Below are 24222 nucleotides of genomic sequence, written 5' to 3' on the forward strand. Positions count from 1 at the left end.
AGGAGAGGGGGCGAGAGCTGAGGGTGGGTGGCTCTGTGCCGTGCCAGGTGCAGGGTCTGCTGGCTGGGTGCTGGCAGGCTTGCACCTGGCACGGGTACCGTAGCCAGCCCGTGCCCCTTTAAGGGGTCCGGGGCCGGGAGGGGGGCATAGAGTTTCCCTGGTGTTGGCCAGAGTGGCCACCAGGAAAACCTGGGGAGGGCTAGCCTCCCACGAGTTCGAATTAAGGGGCTACACACCCCTTAATTCGAACTAGTAAATTCGAACTAGGCTTAATCCTCGTAAAATGAGGTTTTCCTAGTTCAAACTAAGCACTCCGCTAGTTCGATTCAAATTCGAACTAGCGGAGCGCTAGTGTAGCGGCTATGAATGTTAGTTCGAACTAACGTCCGTTAGTTCGAACTAACATTGTAGTGTAGACATACCCAGAGTCTCTCAGCGGTGGACTTGGGGAAGTGGTGGAACAGAGCAACTGGGGTGCTGCCAGGTTGGTCCCACAGCGCCACCGCTCATCCCCCTGCTCGGTGATAACTACTGCCATCTGGGGGGTAGGGAGCCCGTTCCCCTCCTGGAAACTCTCGGCAGCAGAGTGTGGGGCTGAGCAAAGCCAAAACAGGGCAAGTTTGGGGACTTAGCTCTTGCCCCCTTTCCTTCGCTGCCGCTTGCAGGCCAGCGGCTGGGTTTCTTCAGCTGGCCTGTCACCGGTGGCTGAGTGGGGCTTCCCCCGCCTTCCTGCAAAATGGCGGAGGGTTCACCCCTCGCCACGCCGTTCCCCGCCCACTCACCCCAGACACAGTGCGGGTCCCAGCAGACCCGTCACAGCCCCCGCCAGAGTACCTCCTGATACTTCGGCATATCTAATAATCCAGCACCAACTAGGTGCCAAAGGTGCCAGATTATCGGAAGTCTACTGTACTATGTTTCATTTATGCGATTATTAATCATCATGTCAATTACTGATAATATTAAGTCGTATATTTTTAGTCATGCAAATGGGCATTCTTATACTGCTCTTTGTTGATCACTTGGTCCGAATTTTGATGTTTGGCTCTTTGGTTTGAAAAGCTTTCCGACCCCTGGTCTATGGAATGACAGGAGAATAAATTTTTACTGAGGTATAAAATACAAGGAAAGTATGACAAATAACAACTGAAGAACTGCATTTCTAAAATGACATTGTGCTGTACTAATATGAAGCACTATCAAGATAAACAAAATATTCCATTTTTATCTCTGTCCTCTAATAAATTATATTTGTGTTTATAAATGAACTGCTTACAAAGTCTGTCCTCTCTCACCATAACTGGGCATAAACATAAAAAAATGCAAAATGAAAGCAGAAAATTTATGAAAAGTGTTCTCGTGTAAGCTGGATGATCTTGGACCAGTCACTTCATTTTGTCTTTCCTCTTTCAATGTCACTTTTTCTTCTCTTTTCTCACCTCCTCTTCTCTATCTATACCTAAAGCTCTTTGCCACAGAGATTCTCTCCCTCTGCCTGCAATAGCATTTAATAAAATGTTGCAACAATTTCAGCTGCTACTCTCTGATTACAAATCACACTAGTTAGATGGGAAATTATTCCCAGTAAATAAGCCAAATGCAATATAAAACTGCATCTGTGCTAGCAGGGAAGGCTTCAAAACTCTAGCTCAAAATCTTAATTCCTGCACTTACAAGTAATATTTCATTTATTCATTCTTATTTCTGTAAGAACAGTAAGCTGTTGAACGACAAATATCCAATAGTCTGACCTAATCAATCTGTAATAATATTTGTGTCCAAGTCACTAATCAAAATCATTCAGTAGCATAATCTCTAAATCTGCCTTCCTTTAAATAAATAAATCAAGGTACTAAATTCAGCCCCTATGTAATTAAAAACAGTGTGTTGCAATCAGTGGAATAATACTATTTTTCAGTTGCATAATCATTTTGAAGATATTGTATTATCTTGACTATCAACCTATAGAACTGTGTGGGTAGAGGGGAAGAAAGGAAACATTGTGCCTTTTCAGTTGGTCAGTGCAGTTCTAACCAAATATATTCTAATTATACAGAAAAAACAAGGCTTAGAGAATCTTGCAGAGTTATTAAATGCTGCACTTTTCAATCAGCCAAGAGGAATGCAGTAGGAAGGACAAGGTAAACGATCATATTGCAGATCTTCACATTATATGATGAACATGAAGAAACTTACTTAAAACTAAAACAACTTAAGGACCTTATCTTGCAAATGGATTCACATGATCACAGTGTAATATCTCATAAACTCCTATTCAGTGGGCCACAGTGCAGCTATATCAGGGTGCTTGCGTGAAAGGATAGTACTGTACATAGCAGAACAATAAAAAGAATCATGAATGCCACTATGGATCTGCTCTATTTCTGTGAAATGCCCAAAATTTCAGCCAGTACCATTAACTAGCACTATGTTTAATAAAAAAAATGTAAAACAAAATATTCACCCACATACCTCTGCTTTTAAACCAGTGTCAAAGATCCTACTCCATTTTGCCTCAAATGGCAGATCTAACAACACTGTAAAATCCTTGCAAACAAATTATCACAATCACAGAGTTTAGGAGCACGCTGGGTCTTCAAGACATATTCAGTTGATTTCATGCAAAAGCTCCTAGAGGTCACAGCGCAGATGGTGCCTTATACTAGTTAGAAGAACATTTCTGAAAGTCCCAAAGACCATTACAGTGTCACTATGAAATAGTAATTCATTTGTCTGAATGTAACTAATAAACCTACTTCAGCCACTAATAAGTTAAAAACCTAGTCCAGACTGTTACAGCTTCTTTCATACTATGTCTTCTTTGATCACAAGTACCCTCTGCCACTAACCTTGAAGGTAACACATATAGATTGAATTCAGTCATAAGACTGAAATACTTACAGTAAGTTGCTTTTAGAAATGCAGTATCCTGTGACACTTGCATCTCTGAATTTTTTATATGCCTACAAAAACTGAGTGGTAGCTTTCATTCATCTAATCTTTATCGGTAGCACTTCAGTCTGCCACTTGCTTTCATATTTTCACAAAATGTCGCCAAATACAGAAAAAAAGAGGAAGAATTTATTGTATTAAGAATCGCTTGCTCCAGGTTTTGTTGAACAGACAATGATATGGAGAAAAGAGTTATATTTCATGTTAAATGCATAAGCAAAAGTCAAGGAAAAAAATAACTGCTTGTTATAAGAGGATGCTATCTAATTGATCACATCAGTTTAAAATAGATGCACATGGAATATACCGGTAAGTTTAAATCCAGCTTTTACTTAAGGAAGTATTGTTAGATGATCCCTTCTAATGAGAAAACTGAAAAAAAAATGTTGAGTGAGATGAGTTGGAAGGGCAGGGTTATGCTGACATCATAAGCAAAGCACACAAGAAACCATCACTAGTAAACACTACAGCAATGACAAAAATATTGATTCCAAATCATGCTGATTTATTGTGATCCAGTTAGCCCTCAAAGAATTGTTTTTCTAAACTGTCATATAAGACATAAGATACAAAACTATTCCTCAGTGGTATTGGGGACTGTGGGAAGAAATACACAATATACTGTCCTGGAAGTACAGATAACAGTAACCCACTTTCTCTAGTTTGTGGCATATGGTTAGTATAGGAAGCATTGTAGGAAGCATTCCAGTGAGGGCAAACTTCTGGGGTTCGCTGTTAAAGATAGTAATAGGAATGCTTATATAGTTATAATATCATTCTCTGTCAGCAAAACAAGAAACAATAGAGACTCATACCATACTTCATGCACAATAAATAAATTCCATGTCAGAGAGCTTCATGTACCATAGGATAGATGCCTCAGACACACACACAGCAGAATTCTTCAACAGGCCATTTTTCAAAGGATCCTAATAATAACCATTTTAGTGTCCAAACATACTTTATCCCTTTAAGGACTTACGGGAAGGTGTGATAGTTTAATATACATGCATGCACAGAGGAAGTCTGAGGTAGAGCTGAGAGCAGAAACTACATCTCTTTTTTCTCTGTTTTCTGTGGTCACATACATACGCACACAGCAGGAAAAGGATATGTGCACAGTTATAGCTCAGGCAAGTTTATCAAAGATTTAAATTTGCTTCACAGGTCTGCTGCAGACCTTCTGGGGCTCTTTGGACAAGTCTTCTTGACTCTCCTGTCTCCATTTTGTCTATCTGTAAAATATATCACTTCGTAATGATTGGTGAGGGCAAGGTTATTATTGGGTGTGAGGCACACAGATATAATGTGATAAGCACCAATGTAAAGCCTCTAACTAAACAAAACATACAATATTGGCATAAATCATTCAGCAATACTTACACGCTCTGTCTAGTGTATGATCCCTCTTTTGGCCAACAGTCCTGCTCTAGAAGACTGACCATAACACACAGCTGTTGCAAAAGACTAGTGTCAGGGTGGCCGACAGACTTACTGGGTGAAAGGGTTGAGGCTAGGGCAGCCAGTCCTCAGTGATGCCCAGAGCGTGCGGTGCTAGATCTCCCCCAGCCCTTGGAGCCGCCTGCAGTGTGTTGCATGGCGCTTCAGTGGTGATTTAAAGAGCTCAGGGCTCCAGCCACTGCTGCTTCTGTGGGAGTGACAGCAGGAGTGGAAGTTAGGAGCCCTGGTTCCTTATGAATTGCTGGGCCCCAGGGCAATTTCCCCATTTGCTCCTCATGTTGGCGGTCCCGGCTAGTGTTTATCATTTCAACCAAACATCACTTATATAAACAACAATAAAGAACAATAAACAAACTGAATCTGCAATTTGAATATTTCCAAAACAACTGTGTCTATTGCAGTTCCAGACTAATCATAATCCAACCATCTATAATGTTTCTGACCAAAGCCAGTAAAGCATAGTATTACTAGTTATCAATCCCCTATGAATGATGTACTCCAGTTTGTAGATACAGTATCACATGTGATCACCACAGGAACACACAGACAGAAAACAAACTGTTTTATATGATGGTGTTTCTCAGTCACAAATCCCCGTACTTTCTTCCCCTCTGAAGCACACACTGAAAGAGAATCAAAGTAGCAATGTTTCTTTTAAAACAGCACCAAATCTGAGAGGACAGAGAGAAAATGCCTAAAACAAAGCTTCAGTCTTGAATTAGCAGCACACAGTAGGACAGGTGTTCAAATGACAGGTTCGTTGCCAGAACACTGAGTATTCTGTGAGAGTGGACCCCTCCTATATAAACAAATATTATTCATGAACATGGAAAGGAGCTGAGCCCAGAACAAAGACTCCCAATGGTCAATAGTGTGTTCAGTACAAACAATGAATGCAATGCCTGTAATATAAAAACAAACAAACAACGACAGCATTAGAAAATTGTATAGAGTCCTCCACAGGTCCTTAATGCTGTTGATTACAGATACTGTATCACATGTTCTCTCAGTAAAGCCATAGAGGAAAAGGGGGACCTCATCCTCCACCTTTATGCCTTTGAGATGCCTGGTTAAAAGGAATTCCTGACTGCAAGCAACTGATAGTTGTAATTTATAAAAGTGCACATGCTTAGCCCATAAGGCCAGATGTGGAAGGTGGGTATCTTTGCAGCCAAAACAAGTGGTGAATCTCAAAATGAGGGACATGTGTGTTTTAAACGATGAAGCCAAATAATCTTTTCTGACATCTTTCCCCCTTTTTCAGTCAACTGTATCTTTAATGCTTATTTTTCAGGGGGCAAAATATGCACAGAGTTTCCAAATTCATTTTGTCACGTGTAAACAAACATTTTTTATTTCTTTTGATTGCATAATATGCACCTTCAGCTAGTTTCATGGACTACTCCAGGTTCTTTTTATTATAGTTCAGGCTTTCCCTTACTGGCTGCAGACTATAAAATGAACATATCTTGACATACCTAGTGATCATCTTCTGGTTTCCAAAGCTTCTTTTCAATTCAGTCTGTCTGATTATCAGCCAGAAATCCCTGAGAACTCTGTGCTAGAATGGGATTTCCAATTTCTGTGATAGCTAGAGAGATCTTTTTGGCTAATCTGGAACATAAGGTTTTAAATCAACTCAACATCCAGCCAACTTTGTACAGACATTACGCAGATGGCACCCTATCAGCAATAATAATACTCTGGACTAATTCAACAAACAGTTCCTACAGATCTCCTTTATTAGAGTACGTAACAGAACTCAGCAACTCTTACTTGAATGCCTGACATGTACATAGCAGCAATATCACATCCACAACTGACTCTTCTAAAAAGAAATTGAGTTGAAGAACCAGGCTGTGTCTTTTACCTATTATCATCAGAATCATAAGTCTGGACAGGACCCAAGAGTCATCTAGACGAATCCCCTGCATCCATGGCAAACTAAGTATGGGACTTTCAAAGTTGGGTTGCGGGCTCACCCAGGTAAGCCACTGGCAGGATGCAAGATGCTTTGTTTATCTAAGGGTACGTCTACACAGCAGAGTTATTTCAGAATAATGTCCATTATTCCAAAATAACGTTATGCGCTGTCTACACAAGAAGCCCATTATTTCAAAATAAATTCGAAATAACGGGCTTCTTACTCCAATTTCCTGTAAACCTCATTGTATAAGGATTAAGAAAGTCAGCAGAATAGCGATTTATTTCAAAGTAAGTGCTGTGTAGACAGCGCCAAATTTCGAAATAAGCAACCCAGTTTGCATAGATCAAATTGTATAGCTTATTTCGAGGTATGTACTAATGTGTAGACGTACCCTAAGTGTCCATAGGCATGGAGCCTCACAGCTTTCCTTGGCTGAAAACAGTGAACCACAGCCAATGGGAGCTATGAAAGCTTAGATAAACGAACTATCTTGGGGCCTATCAGTGGCTTACCTAGGTAGGCCCATGACCAACTCAGAAAACCCCGGATCTCTAGACCACCCTAACAAGAGTGTTTGAGTCTAAACTGTCTTTAAAAATCTCCCGTGATGGAGAATCCACAGCCCCCTTTTCCTCCACTGCTTAATTGCTCTGAGAGTTTGGAATTTGTTCCTAAACCACACTTGCTGAAATTTAAACCCACTGCTTCTTGTATTATCCTTGGCATTTTTTCTCTCTTCTCCATGAAATAACCTTTAATGTACTTGAAAACTGTTATATCTTCCATCCAGTCTTTTCTTCTCCAAATTAAACAAACCCAATTTTTCAATCTTCCCTCAGAGGTATTTTTTTCTTTCTAATCAGTTTCTGAACTTTCTCCAATTTGTCCACATCTTTTCTGAAACATGGAGCCCAAAAATGAACACAATTTCCAGTTAAGGCCTAATCAGTGCAGAGAAGAGCAGAAGAATGATTTGTTATGTCTTGCTTACAATACTTCTGCTAATAAATCTCCTATTCATGTTTGAGTTTTACCAAAAGTATCACACTATTGATTCATAGGGTATGTCTACACTCGGGAGAGATTTTGAAATAAAGGCCTTATTATTTCAAAATGATAACTCCTGCTTGTAAGCTGATTTCAAAATAAGAGAATGTCTACACGACAGGACAAAGTCGAATTAAGATACGCAACTTCAGCTACGTTAATTGCATAGTTGAAGTCGAAGTAGCTTAACTCGGCTTTTGACGCTATCTACACTGCAGGAAGTTGAAAGAAGAACACTCTTCCTTTGATTTCCCTTACTCCTCATGAAAGCAGGGCTATCGGCATTGACCAGAGTGCCCTTCTCACTTCAAATAAGACTGCTAATTCGAACCATAGAAGATCGACAGCTTCGATCGAAGTTATTTCGAAATAATAACTCAAGAAATAACTATTCTGCAATAACTCCCTACTGTGGACATAGCCGTGTTTAGCTTGTGATCCACTAGGATCTCTAGATCCCTTTCTGAAATATTTCTTTCTAGTTAGTCATTTCCCATTTTGTATGTGTGCAACTGATTGTTCTTTCCTAAGTGGAGTACTTTGCATTTTTCCTTATTGAATTCCATCATATTCAGACCATTTTTTAGTTTCCCCAGATCATTTTTAATTTTAATCCTATCCTCCAAAGTACTTGCAACCTATTCCAGCTTCATATAATCCAAAAACATTGTAAGGGAGGGTATGTCTAGACTGCATCCCTCTGTCAGCAGAGGGATGCAGATTAGGCAGGTCGACATTGCAAATGAGACAGGGATTTAAATATTCCATGCCTAATTTGCATAAAAATGGTCACCACATTTTGCTGACTCAGCACTTTGTCTGCAAAAAGCGACAGTTTAGAAAGGGATCTATTGAGAAAGAAAGCCTTTTTTGACAGATCCTGTAAACCTCCTTGCAGGAGGCATAAGTGATCTGTTGAAAAAGGCTTTCTTTCTCGACAGATCCCCCACTAGACTGCCACTTTTGGCCAACAAAGTGCTGAGTCAGCAAAATGTGGTGGCCATTTTTATGCAAATTATGCACAAATTATCCCTGCCTCATTTGCAATGTCGACCTGCCTAATCTGCATCCCTCTGCCAACAGAGGGATGCAGTCTAGACATACCTGGAATGTCTACACTAGGGAGTTAACAGGTGAGCGTCCACATTACCAAACCTGTTATTTCGAAATAAAGGGCTTGTTATTTCAAAGTAATAACTCCTGCTTGTGAAGAGGAATAGTGCTGTTTGAAAATTGTTATTTTTAGAGTTATTATTTCAAAATAACTCCCTAGTATTGACATGCCCATAGTGTACTAGCTATATCATTATCTAAATTGCTGATGAAGACATAGACCAGAACTAGACTTAGAACTATTCCCTGTGGGACCCCTCTTATTATGTCCTTCTGACATACCTGTGAACCACTGATAACTACTCTCTGGGAATGGTTTTCCAATGAGTTAAGCATCCACCTTATAGTAGCTCTATTTATTTGTATTTTCCCAGTTAGTTTATGAAAAGGTTATGCGCGACTATATAAAAAGCCTTGTAAAATCAAGATACGCTACATCTACCTCTATAATTGCTAAATTATTACTGTGTTATTTATTACTGGTTGTTTAATTATTAACATTGTTAATATGTCAAAGAAAGCTGTTAGGTTGGTTTGATATTTGTTCTTGATTTACTTATCAATTTATTATATTCTAGGTGTTTACAAATTGATCACTTAACTATTTGCTCCATTATCTTTCAGTTACTCACATTAAGCGACTGGGCTGTAATTCTCAGGGTTGTCCTTATTTTCCTTTTTGTAGACAGGCATTACAAGTGCCCTTTTCCAGTCCTCTGGAATCTCTCCCATCTTCCATAACTTTTTGAAGATAATTGCTAATGGCTCAGATATCTCCTCAGTCAGCTTCTTGGGCATTCTAAGATGCATTTCATCAGGCCCTGGTGACTTGAAGACATCCAACTTGTCTAAGTAATTTTAACTTGTTCTTTACCCATTTTAGCCTCTGACTCTACCTAATTTTCACTGGTATTCTCTATAGTAGACATCAAATTGCTACTAATCTTTTCTGGTGAATTCCTTTAAATTAACAGGGTTACTTTGGTGGTTAGCCAACATATACCATTTTGTACCATTATTAACTTTAGAAGAAAACTGAATTTCGCAACATAATTGTATCTTTTGACTAGAGTGTGGGCTCTGGAGTAGGGAAGGGATCTGGGCTTGGGTGTAGGCTTATCTCTAGTGGATCCTATACAGAGGCACAGTGGAGGTCCTGGCACTGTGGTATATACTATGTCCCGGAAGCAGCCAGCAGCAGGTCCAACTCTTAGGTGGAGGTGTGAAAGAGGCTCTGAGCACTGCTCTTGCCCACATGCACTGTCCCCGCCCCACAAGCTCTCATTGGCTCCTGTGCCCAAACTCTGCCTCTGGCTACTTCTGGGATGCAGAGCCGTCTGCAATGCTGGGAAAGGCAGGAAGCCTGCCTCAGTACACTCCTCCTCCCCCGCCTAGTCACCTTACAGCAAAGAGACCCAGTGCCTGTTAATCTGTGATCCACTACTGGGTCACAACCCATAATTTGAATCCACTGTTTTAACAAACTTAAGTTAATTTTTCAAAATGAAGAAAATGGAAAAGAACACAAAAAGAAAAAGATTACTGAAAAACACCCTATAAGTAACGTGAATGAAACTGAGTCAAACAAGAAGGCTCCAATGAGAACAAGATAACTTCTATGTGACTTCTGAGCAAAGATATTTCCAGACCCTCACTTGAGAAAAAAAAGGTGCTATTTTTAAAAGTGTCTAAGTGACCTAGGTGGTTAAGCCCCATTTTCAAAAGTGACCGAGGGATGTAGGAAGCTAAATATTACTCGAATATGATGGTTCAAAAATTACTTTGGAACATTCATCATTAGATGCTTTTGAAAATTGTACCCAATACCTAGAAAAACAATTTCTATTCCCAAGTGACACAATATCCATAAGCTCGAAGAAGAAATTTGGGGCCAAATTTCAAACTTATTGAGCACTGTTGCTCCAATTATTTCAGATAGAATGATTAGATGTCAGTTAGCTCCAAAATGAGGCATAGGATTACTACCAATGTGGCATGGTTTATATTGAAAAATTAGGAACATCTTATGTTTATCATTATTCATACGAACTACATGCCAGACCTCTCAAATGAGTGGAAAAAGCAAATGAATGAAAATAGAAAACCACTGTCTGTTAAATGTATAGGTAATGGATACTTCAACTGACTAATCCTAAATTAATGCAAAACACTTCATGGAAGGAAAAAGAGAACAGTACAAAATACTTTTCATAATGAATTTTATTTTTTCCAGTGGTTTTGGAAAGTTGAAACTTGTCTGTATTCCATGTTTGTTGGATTGTCATTGTACTCTTGAGTCTTTCAGTCTCTATACATTTGTGTGGTATCACTGCCAGAGGAGCCGTGGGGGCAATAGTGGTGGGAATTTTACTACATGATTCTTCAATATTTTTTTCATTGTTTTGAAAAAAACCCTTTGTCTTAGATCGACAATGTGATTCTAGATTCAAATAGTCTATCCACTGCCCATTCTCTCTGCAACCATTTCATAACATATTTCTTACTCCATCTCGGAGTTAAAATCTCTGGTGTAGCATCTTACTTTCTGTATTTCTATTTTTAAATCTATCAGCGGATATATTATAAGGTCCAAGGACACAATTGCTGGTCTTCTCTCCTCTTCCTTTTTTTGCTAGAACTCTGACTTAAATGACTGTGCTTGCTGGAATGAAAAATTCTTATAGGGCATAATGATTGCCCAGTGTAACCCCTCTGGCAAACAACATTTCAAATGAGCTTTAGCACTTCCCTCTATGATTTTTTTAAAATAATTTTAAATCCCACAGAGATATCTGGGTGCATTCTTCAATATACATGCACAATGAATGGGGGTGGGGAGCAGTGTTCCATTGTTAGCGAACCCAAGACCTCTCAATCTAAAGAGCTACAGTTTGAACTGAAGGATGAAATTCCTTAGTTGGTAGTAGTAGAAGACTCATACCTTTTGTGGATAAGCCAGAGCAGAGTGTATGTAGCACACACCACACATTAGATCACAAGCATCTAATTCCTCTAGGAATAGAGAGAGCAATTATTCTGCCAACTCTGAAATCATACAGAAATGGTGGAAAAAGAAATGTTTAACCACAAATAGACACAGGTCTGAACAATTTATATGAGGCAAAATTGCCTTGATTATAACAAAACACACTAACCACTTTCAATCAGGAAATAAACCGCCTGGTCACTTTTTTACAAAGATCTAACAATTATGATTGATGCATAACAAGTACCCTGTGCTCCTGGTAGTTTTCCCTGCATAAAGCATGCCTGTAGCAAATAGGGGTGCTAAAACAATTTTTATAGTGGGGGTGTTTAGAGCCATTGAACCAAACTGTGTATAATGGCCATCATTTCAAGTCAGGGGGTGATGCAGTACCTTACCCTCCACCCCCTTTGTTCCAAATGTGCAACAGAGTGCCTGCACTCCATGAAAATTGCCTCCAAGAACAGATTACCTAGCAAAATAAAGCAGTTCACAATTACTGATTGAATCCTGTCGCAGGTATTGACGGGATAATACTTATATCCTAAAATTGGGACATAAAGATAAATAATTTCATCACTTAGGTGTCATAGAAAAGAAGACCATTTATTTATTTGATTTTGAATCATTGGCCTCCCAGTCTTCCAAACACTTCTGGAGACCAGATTCTCTGCTGGCATAAACTACCAAAGTCAATTTATATCTGAGGAAGATATGGCTCACAATGAAGGGATACTGTTGCCACTGGTTTATCAAGGATCGTGGCTAATTACCACAATAACATTTCATTGTGTACAGGCAGTCCCCGGGTTACGTACAAGATAGGGACTGTAGGTTTGTTCTTAAGTTGAATTTGTATGTAAGTCGGAACTGGTACATATTGTAGGGGAAACTCTAGCCAAACATTTTTTTTTAGTTTTGGATAGCATAGGGAAAGGTTAACTCCCCTCTAATGTTTGTTTTGCTGTCTGTTCCCCTTTTCAGAAGATTTCACATCTATTTCTGTCCGTGTGACAAACTCAGGACTAAAGGAGTAACTCATCAAATACCAAACAGCTCTGCACCATGCTTTGAGCTAATAGCTTTATTTCCACACACCACCCAGGGTTCTAGGAGGAGGGTCCTTTTTTTGCTAACACAATGAGGCCAGCACTTTGTTTGTTTTGGTGGAGTCTTTGTTTGCCCAGGGAGCCCAGCATGTATAGGGGGAGGAGGGGCGGAGAGGCTGCTTTTGTCTGCTGTTCGGCAGCCTGTTGCTCAGGGGAGGAGGCAGCCTGTTGCTGGCAGGGGGGAAGGGGGGAGGCGTGCAGGATGCGAGGCCGCGGGGGAGGGGGGGCAGCGGGCGTGGGGGGGCACTTTTCCTCTGCCCGGCAGCTCTGCGGGATCCCTGTCCCTGTGGCCAGCTGCTGTAGGCAGAGGCCAGTTGGAGCCAGCCGAAGAGGAGGAGGAGGTGGATTCTAGGACCCAGGTGAGCGAGCCCCGGGGACGCTGCTGCGCTCCGGGAGCCCGGCATGTATAGAGGGGAAGAGGGGCAGAGAGGCTGCTTTTGTCTGTTCGGCAGCCTGTTGCTCAGGGAAGGGGGCAGCCTGTTGCTGGCAGAGGGGTGGGGGGGGCAGCGGGCGTGCGGAGGCACTTTTCCTCTGCCCAGCAGCTCTGCGGGACCCCAGTCGGAGCCGGCCCGAGGAGGAGGAGGATCCTAGGACCCAGGTGAGCGAGCCCCGGGAATGCTGCTGCGCATGTGCGGGAGTTGCCTCACCCCGTTCGTATCTAGGGATCCGACGTAAGTCGGATCCACGTAAGTCGGGGACTGCCTGTACTTCAGTTTGATGTTACAGGACATGCATCTGAGGGTATTTCACAGGTTCTCTGAACACACAACCCTACCACTGTTTAATTGCTGCTGCTTCAAACTTTCAAACCAGAACTTGTAATATTGGGGATCAACACCAGACTCAATCAAAGCTTCTTGGGATGAAGGGGCAGATTTCTGTTATATTTGCCAAACAGTTATGCGGAAAAAGATAAACAAAGGAAACAAAATAAAATACTCAACAGAATGATCCTTTGTTTTATTGTTACTTACAACAAATATGATTATATTATTTGAAAAAACCCTACCCATTTAATAGGCCTGATGATTAAATACTTCCTCGGGATACTCTCTTAGAAATGAAAAATGAAAAAACTCCAAAACATACCTGGGTGTATCTAGTTAGTACCTTAATAAATTCACTAGGAAAAGGCTCACATCATGAAGAGAGACACTTAGAACAATATTCTTTTACATCACAAACAAAGAAGGTTCCATTGACACCCCGTAGTTGTATCCTGAGACTATAATAATATTAATTTATTCTTTAAATAATGCAGGATTAACCTACCACTGAATTCCTACAGTATTTTAGTTTAGAGACCTATAACAATTACAGGATTATCCAATTTATACAACTGGACTATTTTTGTTACACATAAAATGTACTATTCAGTGCCATATAATACACACTGTTAGGCAAATCTGACATTTGTATATAGCAAAAAATATGAATTAAAGATTCAAAGACAAAATCATGGCTTGTTGCATTATGCAGTAAGGCTGAAGCTAAGTGTTTAATCCAGGCACCAAAGAGAAGAGCTATAAATCAGGGTACACTACATCTACCTGCAGGAAGTCCTAGAGGGTGGAGACCAGAGCTACATATACTGTTTCCATGGTAATGGGCAGTTTTGTTAGTGACATACAAGGGGGAAAATTGCTAATGTTCCCTAACTGTTGTTCTTCAGTATGTGTAGTGTACATGCATTCCACTTCAGGTGTGTATGCACCAACAAGAGTTTCCAGAATTTTTTCCTTAGTGGTAGATACTGGCACAGCTCAAGCATCTCCTGCCTGCATGTACCAACAATGCAGGTAAAAGTGCCCAGTCGATTTTGTGTCCCCTCAGTTCCTTCTATCTAGAAAATTCTGAAGTAGAAGGACAAAAGGGCAGGTTGTGAAGTGGAACACATCTCAAAGAACAACAGTTATGGATAGTTATCAGCCATTTTTTCTTCTTCAACTGATTAAACTTGAGCATTCTCCTCTAGGTGACTTTTGAGCAGATGAATAGTTGAGAGATCAAATTTCATGGACACGTGGACTGCAGAATAACTTGACCTAAATTGGCACCATCTCTGAATGCTGAGTGATGGAATAATGGGAGGAGAACATGAACAGTAATGATTAGGTTGTTGTTTTACAAATATCTTGAATGGGGTCTGCGCTGGGAATTCTACGGAAGATGCAAATGACCTTGTGAAATGAGCTGCCAGAGTAGGTAGTTGTGAAACACCTGTCTGACCATAACAAATGAAATACATGAAGTAATTCAGGACAAAATTGTCTGTGAAGCTCTTAAGAGACCCATGGTCCTGTCAGCTACAGCTATGAAGAGTTAAGTGTAACATGAGACTGATTTAGTTTTTTTAACAGAAATTTAGGACTCATCTAATGTCCAATGAGTAAAAATAACATTCATTCCTATTTGCATGAAGCTTCGAATAGATAGGTAGGGAGAATGACTGATTGTTATAAAATCATGAAACCTATTTCAGGAGGAAATTGTCAGCCGGCGGTCAGGGCAGTGTGTATGTGCTATACACCCGAGACTTTAACTGCTGAGACCGAGGTCCCTTGCAGCAGGCAACCTGGAGGAGGTTGACGGGTGCCCAATAAGTGTACAGGGAGAGCTTATAACACCTTAGATTTCAGCTGCTAGAATTCGTAATTCCTTTGCAGCGGGCAGCCTTGGGGAAAGACTGAAAGATGCCCCAGTGGATTCTGCCACCTGGATGTGACACAAATCCAAATGCCCAAGCTCTCCCTATATCTGTCCCTTAAGACTGGCTGAAGTTCTTTTAAATTGTGCTTGGTTCTGTTACAGCAACTGAAGGAGTCAGGTTAAAGCTTAAACAGTTACAGATATATTGAGGAAGCTTATAAATCATATGGTTGCATTGGCTATTGTTCTATTTCTTAACTGCTAGCAAAATATAGATCTTAAAAATGGTTACAAAGAAGATAAAGATAGGAAAAACAGAAATAATAGTACCAAGTAACAGCTTAACCTTTAAAGAGCTCTAAGTCTGTGTACACTTAAGACAGAGGACCACATCCAGGTACAATTTTTACCCCCTTCTGTGCCTCTCGACTCCAGCATGTCAGGCCAGAGTCGGTCCCTCAATTCCTAGGAAAGACGAAAATACGAGGTGGGTGTCCCCATAGAACCTTGGGAGGTCAAACACCTAACCCGACCAGCAGGTAGAGGGTAGAATGACACTCAAAAGAGAGTGTGCTGCTGTACCACCTTTATACTCATGGGGTCACGTATTTCTCTTTCTTATCTGTCATGCCAAATGGTGCTGGTCTGTCTTTTGTGAGACCAGTTCTTACAAGGGAGTTGTGAACTTAATTTACACTTGTAAGAGAGATAACTAAATTGGAAGTACTGGGCATTCTTTTCTCAGTGGGAAATTCCTCTTCCAGGGACTGTGTGTGTTCGAATCAACATGGGTGCCAGCCGGGCACACTCGCATATCCTGATTTCACATCAAAGCAGATCAAAGCTTAATGGCTATGCTGATTTTATCGCTCCTTCTCTGTCCTGTATGCTTTAGGAACCTCAGAGAGGCAAATAAGATGGATGTGATGGGGGCGGGCTGTCTGGCTACATTAATGGGTGAGGATGTAGATATACATTATTTTTAAAGAACATTGCATAAAAAGACACTAACAGAGTTCCAAGACCTTTCTGGCTAAAGTGATGGTCACAGAGGGTACGTCTACACTACAGCGCTAGTTCGAACTAACTTAGTTCGAATTAGTTAATTCGAACTAAGCTAGTTCGAACTAACGCGTCTAGAACTAAAAACTAGTTCGAACTAGCGTTTTGCTAGTTCGAACTAGTAAGTCCACATTGAGTGGACTCTGAACAGGGCTTAATGATGGCCGGAAGCAGTGCCGGCAGGGCATAAAAGGAGGACTTAGAGCATGGAGATACTGTCTCAGGCTAGCCGAGGGCTGCGCTTAAAGGGTCCCGACCCCCACCCCGGACACACAGTTCTAAGGGGTGCCCCGCTTGCAAAGAAGTTCTGGCTTGGAGTGCCCTGAGTGCCCACACTGGGCACATCACACCACTCGGCCATCAGCCCGGCTGCACTTGCCGCAGGCTGCCATCTGGGGAGAGGGAGTAATTGGGGGGCTGCAGGAGAGCTTCCACCCCCAGAAGCCCGCAGAGCCAGCCCAGTCCTCCCCATCGGGGGCTCGTACCCCATTCCTCCCTCACCTCCTTCCACTTGCCCTTCCCTAGCCCCCCTTCTTATTGATGTACAAAATAAAGATAACGTTTCTTCCAACATTGACTCTGTCTTTATTGAAAAAAACTGGGGGAGACTGGGAAAAGGAGGTGGGAGAGGGGAAGAGAAAGGCTGGGAGAGGGGAGGGCAACTAACATGATCAGGGGTTGGGAACAGGTCCCAGATGAAGAGAAGCTACAGAGACTGGGACTGTTCAGCTTAGAAAAGAGGAGACGGAGGGGGGACAGGATAGAGGTCTCTAAAAGCAGGGGTTGGGTGGAGAGGGTGCATTCAGAAAAGTTCTTCCTGAGTTCCCATAAAGAAGGACTAGAGGACACCAAAGGAAAGGAATGGGTAGCAGGCTTGAAACTAGTAAGAGAAAGTTGTTGTTGTTGACAAAGCAAATAGTTAACCTGTGGAACTCCTTGCTGCAGGAGGCTGTGAAGGCTAGAACTAGAACAGAGTTGAAAGGGAAGTGAGATCAAGTGATGGAGGTTGCGTCCATGGAGTCCTATTAGCCAGAGGGTAGGAGTGGTGTCCCTGCCCAAAGTTTGTGGAAGGCTGGAGAGGGATGGCACGAGACAAATGGCTTGGTCATTGTCTTCGGTCCATCCCCTCCAGGGTCCCTAGGGTTGGCCGCTGTTGGCAGACAGGCTACTGGGCTAGATGGACCTTTGGTCTGACCCAGTACGGCCATTGTAAGCTCAGGGCTCAGTGTCGGGGGTCTCAGTGGACCCTCTTGATTTTCATGCACACCTGGTCCTGGGTGGCCAGGCTGGCAGCTCTCCTGCCCTAGCCGGCCACTTTCCTGTGCCTAGTGCGGAGATCGTGGACGAGGTCCACGATGTCCGCACTAGCCCAGGAAGGTGCCCGCCTCTTGCGGTCCAGGGCAAGCTCCCGGGAGCCGCCAGCCTGGTCCCGGCAAGAGGGGGTGGGCTGGGGGGCATCGGGTGGGTGGCTCTGTGCCGTGCCAGGTGCAGGGTCTGCTAGCTGGGTGCTGGCAGGCTTGCACCTGGCACGGGCACCGTAGCCAGCCCGTGCCCCTTTAAGGGGTCCGGGGCCGGGAGGGGGGCATAGAGTTTCCCTGGTGTTGGCCAGAGTGGCCACCAGGGAAACCTGGGGAGGGCTAGCCTCCCACTAGTTCGAACTAAAGGGCTACACAGCCCTTAGTTCGAACTAGCTAGTTCGAACTAGGCGTTAGTCCTCGTAAAATGAGGTTTACCTAGTTCGAACTAAGCGCTCCGCTAGTTCGATTCAAATTCGAACTAGCGGAGCGCTAGTGTAGCGCATAGGAAAGTTAGTTCGAACTAACGTCCGTTAGTTCGAACTAACTTTCTAGTGTAGACATACCCTAAGAAAATAACTTTCTAGGAGACGTGTTGCCAAAGGTTTTAATGATATCCCATAAGCTTTGCTATGGAGTAAGTCCTGTGATAAGAACCATGTTGCCAAATGTTTAAACGGTATCCCATAAGCTCAGGGAGGAACAGGCACTTTTACTTCACCTTCAGGCCTTTGAGGAATCTGACAGAAATGTCATTTGGAAATTAAAGACCAGTTATCTGCCCCTTGGGATATTACTAACAGGCAAATATTCATAAAGGCTACTGCTAAGTCTTGCTGTTTCAGGTACAATAAATATTCAAGTATGTGTTGTATGGACGAACACATCGGTGAGACTCTGCATTCAGTTATATGCAATGCCTCCAACTTGAAACACAAATCATACAAAGTGTAACTTGCATTTTGATTTCAATGGACTATTTAAGAACCAAAAAAACACTTAAGATGGGGGCAAAACTGGCCAATATTCCCATCAGTATTTCAGTCCTTAAACTAGGAAAACCTTTCCAATTACAATCTAACCTGGGGATCTGCAAGTTACTATCCCATCTTTCCAACATTTATCATACAGTATATAGTGATGAGACTGTTTTGCTAGACCAATATTATTTTAACTATATTTCAAGGCAGTGATGTTGAAGATTCTGTAAATATTACTGTTTCATTTAAATCAATACTGAAACAGCATGGTATTAGCCAATAGTAGGTCTTTACCTCAATGAGATACAAAATTGTGATCCTGACCAAGTGTGCTTATTAAAAATCTGATAAAACCTTTTACAAAGTGGCGGGGTGTTGTGAGTCTTAGCTAAAATCTGCTTTGATAATTACATTCAATTTACAATAAGAATCATCTCTGTATTTCAGTTGAATTATATTATTTTTCACATTCCGCCTTGAAGACTTCTGCAGAGTCGTAGTGTGCTGTTTAATGTCTATTAAATTCCACTCTCAAAATGGCTGCATTTCAGTAATGTTGACGTGGAGATTAAAAAAAAACCCACCTCCACCATTATATTGCAAAAATCAGTATAACAACTCTAAATCAAACACTGTAATCTTGAAACTCCTATAGTTCCACACGTTTTAGATAATCAGATTTTCAGCCAGCCCTTTAGATTTTCAGACTTAAAAATTAGTACTTAGATTACTTGATTGGCTGGCACAATCAGCCAGTCAGACCTCACTAATAACTTTCTATAATTTGGAAGGTTGCAATTATTTGCAGATGCAAAGTTGTGCCTGCAAAAATGCTCCACAGAATAACAGCTAATCCAAAATATTACTAAAGAATTTATATGCATTGGAGTATATAATGTACATATACCTATGAAACAACAAATCTAGCAACATTCCATGCAGTCACAGAATGTGCATGTTTTATAGTACTGCAGGGAACTAAATGGAATGTCTGCTGAAAGCTGACAGCTAAGGGATTAACAAGAATCAGTTTAGTAAAGACAAGTAATTCTACTCTGGGTTTTACCTGCAACTGTCACAGGTGAAAAGTATTTAATGAATTATGCCAACAAAATGAGAAGAGTGACAGTGTCCTCTACCTGTCTGACGTCAGCTCAGATTTTGTTCAATAACACCTGTCACCTGTTGGTGTCACAGGTATATTCCAGAGAGCAGCTCTTACTGTATTAGCTATTCTCCTTCTAACAGTAATAAGCAAGTGAAATGCAAACTGGCTTTGCAGTACATTATGGTGGGATTTTGATGTCCCAGTTACTTATATCTTTCCTACAGGCATAAATCCATTTAACACGAATATTTTGCATGACTATAGCACCTTTCATCAGAAGATGTGAAAGCACTTCACCAACACTTATTGTGAGATCAGGGCTTTGGGTTTGTTTTTTTTCCCCCTTTTCGGAGATGGGGAAGCACAAAAGATTAAGTGACTTATTCAAGATCCCACAGCAATCCAAGCACTCTGCTTTACTTTTCCATCCCTTGATTATCTGACCTGACTCATTCTGATCAGAAAACTTGTTCCCAATAATTTCCTTTTTGCCAGAAGCATCAACCATAATGCTGGGCTGCTCCCCTCTACTCTGCAACTCCCAGAGGTGGATCAAAGTTTTTGTGCCATATGCTCTGGCCTCACCCCCTCTGCTGCCACTTGCTAACAGATGTTCTATTCCAAATTTGCAAAATGTATGTAACAAACACCTCAGGGAAAAAGAAATAATTAAGTAAACTTGACATAGAAAACAGCCATAGAGTAATGATCTTATTTAATATCTGACCTCTGGCTCATGAGCCATCTAGAGTGGGTAGAATTCATGGGAGGCCCTGCTAATAGAAAGAAAAGTATTGGTAAAATATTTTGCATTTTTCAGCTTAGTATCTCACGTTTCTGAACATCTGAGAAGTAACGAGCAGTGCACAGATGTAGGAAGGACAATGAAAACATACATCAAGAAAGAAAGAGAAACATATCTGCCAGCATACATTCTCAAAGAGGCTACGTTAATTCTGGATAACTGGGAAAGCAATGCCTTTGTGCCAAAAGAAGACAGAAAGTCCTTTCAAAGACAGAAAGTCTACCTTATAGTGCTTAATGAAGATGTTAGATGTAGACCAAGTGATTGCTTCATAAACTTCCAAGGTGAACATAATTGCTCGCTCCATCTGTGGGACTGTCAGGAATCCTTGATACTTTCCAGAAGAGAAATCTTTGATGTACTGAAGGCTTCCATAATGTACAGTCCAAACTATGGAGGAATGCAGGACTTGGTACGCTGAGTCGCTACATTTTGATTGCTAGGACACAAATAGGAAACCTACACTTCTAGATATGTTGATGACGGGATACAGGCTGGACACAACTCACCAGGTGTGAAGCCCAGGATGGTAGCCTCACAAAAATGAGGCATAGTGCAGATTTTCCCTGATGCTTTCTTGGCTTTTCTGCTATGACTGTATAGGGAAAGAGGAGCTGGCAGCGAGTCTCTGCAGAGAAGATTGAGGATAAGCTAAAGCGCCCAAGTACTCATCAATCCTAAGGAGGTGGGACAAAATTAGAAAAAGAAACAAAAGTGCTTCCCACTGTGTAAAAATAAGAGTAAAAAAATTAAGAGAAAGAAATGGGGATGGGGACAATCACATCACCAACTGACCATAGATGCAGACCATATGGGTGCAAACAGGAGAGCCTGGGACATGGCCATAGCACACACAACCAAAGCTCTGACTCTCCTCCATATGTGAGGCAAAGAGCTGCAGAAAGGTTAATTCTACAACAGTTGTTTGACAGAGATCAACCAGAGCTCTGTATCTAGGGGTGTTCAGTTTGAGTATAACATAGTCATTGAGCTAGTTATACACATTACTAGGCAGGGATTCCAGATAGTCTGTCAGAGATCAGATGGCATCCAAAGATTATAAGTGTTATCTGCCAAAAAATTCCGGGGGCAGGTTGATGGATGTGGGAAAACTGCCCACATCTGTGACAATGGAAAAGATGAATATGCAGTAACTGAATTTGAAAATATAGTATGTGAATGTTTACACTGTAGTAAAAACAAAACAAACCCACCAAGAGGGAAAAGTGAGTCAAATTATATTCTCAGTTATACACATGTAATCTTATAGACTTTGCCTGGTTTGTACAGATATTAATGAATGTGAGTTTCATAAACTTAAATGTGTCAATAGTTTTGTAACTTTTCCATTTGTTTTGGTTTCTTTGTATTGCTTGCAGAATACTCTCCAAAGGCCAAAACCACTTCTCAGATTGTTCCATTCTGTTATTTTCCCCTGGGTTCTGTCTAAATGTAGCTGAACATTAATATGGTTGCTTTTGTATGACATTTTCCTCAGCCAATATAACATATTGCTCAATTATCATTCTTTACACACCACTAATGATGCTAGCATATCTCTGGGAATTGGGGGTGAAATTCTGCCTGAAATCCTTAATCACACAGATATTCATGTAGGCCAGTGAGAACAGGTGCCTTTTACTCCTGTTCTAACAGTCCTTGTGGTCTAGATAGAGTCAAAACCCATCCTTTCCCAGACATTTTATTAATATATGATAAGGCCAAGTCTGTTTCAAATGGGATGACCCATGGGATTAGTGGGTATACAAACTGGGAATATGGGCCTGCATAAGTGGAGTTGGTGGAAGATATGGGAGGGGGAAACCAACCTTCTCTCCATCCTTTCTGTCCTAATGTTAATTTATGGCCATTCAATGCACCTACTAAATCTTTCTATCTTCAACCCAGGATTTCCTGTTCTAAAGCCTGCTGCCTGACTTTGTATTCCCTTCATCCATAAAGGAATACATTTTGTTATTAGGGATGTGTATATTTACTTGTTGGTGTGAGGATGATGAGTACATTTTGTTATTATTGCAGAAATGAATTTAAGGCATGCTTTGTGTTCATCAAAATAAAATCTATTCAAATCATATGCTTGTTTATCTGAAATGTCCTCAGTTGTATTATATTATTATTATATTGTAATAGCTATATTCTTTTTAAAATTTCTAATGGAAATTCACCCTAGGATCTGAAAGTCAATCTAGGCTTTTACTGCTTCATGCAACATCACCAGTAATACAGTTCCTGCACCTGGAAATAAGGTGACAAACAATTCCGCTGAGGAGGCTCAAATCAGAAAAGAACGCATCTTGCTCACTCTTGTTTCTGCTGTCTGTATACTAGCAACTGGTGTGTAAAAATGGAATAAACCAGATATGATTTTGAATTTACATAGGGAACTGGTCTGTCGAAAAGAAAATAACATTTTTGCATCTGACTATTTTGACATTAGCACTTCAAATATTTTTTAAAGTAATTTTAATTGTATGTAAACCTTTCAAAATGTGTTTTCCAAAGCCATTAACAATAATGAAAGCACTTTAGGAAAACAGAGAAGTATTATAATAAACTGCTATTTAATATAAAAGTAGAATTTAATTCAGAGACTACGTCCATCAATATTTTAGTGAATAAATAAAAAAACTAGTTACGAAAAGAATATAAAATTCAGTCTCACATTCAGAATTCTATTTAACTAATGTGTGATGAACAAGGGAGAAGTTGCTTAGGGTGATATCTGCATAAGGGGGAGTTGGTGATCATTTTAGTACAAAATTTATTGAAAGACAATAAATGAAAAGAAAAACTAATAAAACTGTAGTGACAGTGGGGTCTGTGATAGACACAAACATTCCAGAAGTTTTTAATTGCGTTAGAATTAAATGTGCAACCTTTCACCATTTTAAGAGATTTATATTTTTAAAATGATCAGGGCAATATCAAAGACATAATAGCATCTGACTCCTACTCAATCCAATTATGTGTGCTCAAATGGTTGCCCAGGATCCTTTTGTGGTAATTGCTGCGTATCTCCTCTTGACAGTGGTGGAATCTCTTTCTGAGATTCTTTATTTCTTAACCAAAAAGGACAGTAAAGTCATGGAGTTTGGGCATTCCTGAAGTTCTTGCACTATTTATTTATTTAGATATGTAAAACAAGAGACACCCATCTGACACTCTAGGCTGCTCTAGCAATTAATTTAAAATGCTATCTATGTTCTCTGCATAGTGGGCCTTGTCTACACTGGCGTGTTTTGTCACCAAAACCTGTCTATTAATCACAAAATAGTGAGAGCATTTACTCTACAATGAAACTTGGGTTGCAAAAAACATCCAGTTTTGGAGATAAAAAACATCCAGCCCTGCAAGAGAGTTTTGACTTTTCCTCTCGCTTGATTGTCAACAAGAGCCAGTATGGACTTTGCTGTTTGTTTTATTGAGAGATCTGGCTTCCGCTAGTATCCCACAATGCATGCCCTGATGGTTGTGCTAAGTATTTTGTGGTCTCTGCTGCCAGGCAGGGATGCACCCCTCCCTTTCCAAAGCTCATGGAAGTATCTGACAACTGAGTGAGCTGCTCCCTTTGGGGAACAAACAAAAAACAAATAATTGGAATGCTCCTGATGCAGGGGTGGGATTGGAGAGACTCCAGTGCTGCTTTGACATTCTTTAGCCCAGAGAGCTCATAGAGCTAGAAGGGAATCCTAAGATCTGCAGGGATC

The 24222-nt window shown here is 41.0% G+C and overlaps 1 protein-coding gene and 1 long non-coding RNA gene across 13 annotated transcripts in view; one reads left to right on the forward strand and one right to left on the reverse strand.

The window, feature by feature from the left end:
- The window catches only part of PCDH11X (protocadherin 11 X-linked), a 1146051-nt gene that overhangs the window by 507935 nt on the left and 613894 nt on the right, over positions 1 to 24222 (reverse strand). The gene's annotated exons all lie outside the window — the stretch shown is intronic.
- LOC106731746 (uncharacterized) overlaps positions 1 to 24222 on the forward strand; it is a 193170-nt gene that overhangs the window by 152477 nt on the left and 16471 nt on the right. The window contains exon 1 of one of the 3 annotated variants that reach the window (XR_012906851.1): positions 12842 to 12954. The exons of 1 other annotated variant lie outside the window; for it this stretch is intronic. This is a non-coding gene — a long non-coding RNA (uncharacterized LOC106731746). Of the gene's footprint in view, positions 1 to 12841; positions 12955 to 13055; positions 13194 to 24222 lie in introns of those variants that run through there. One more of the 3 variants, XR_001368023.3, reaches the window with a different exon arrangement.

The sequence above is a fragment of the Pelodiscus sinensis genome, chromosome 13 (assembly GCF_049634645.1).
Source record: "Pelodiscus sinensis isolate JC-2024 chromosome 13, ASM4963464v1, whole genome shotgun sequence".
NCBI lineage: Eukaryota > Metazoa > Chordata > Testudines > Trionychidae > Pelodiscus > Pelodiscus sinensis.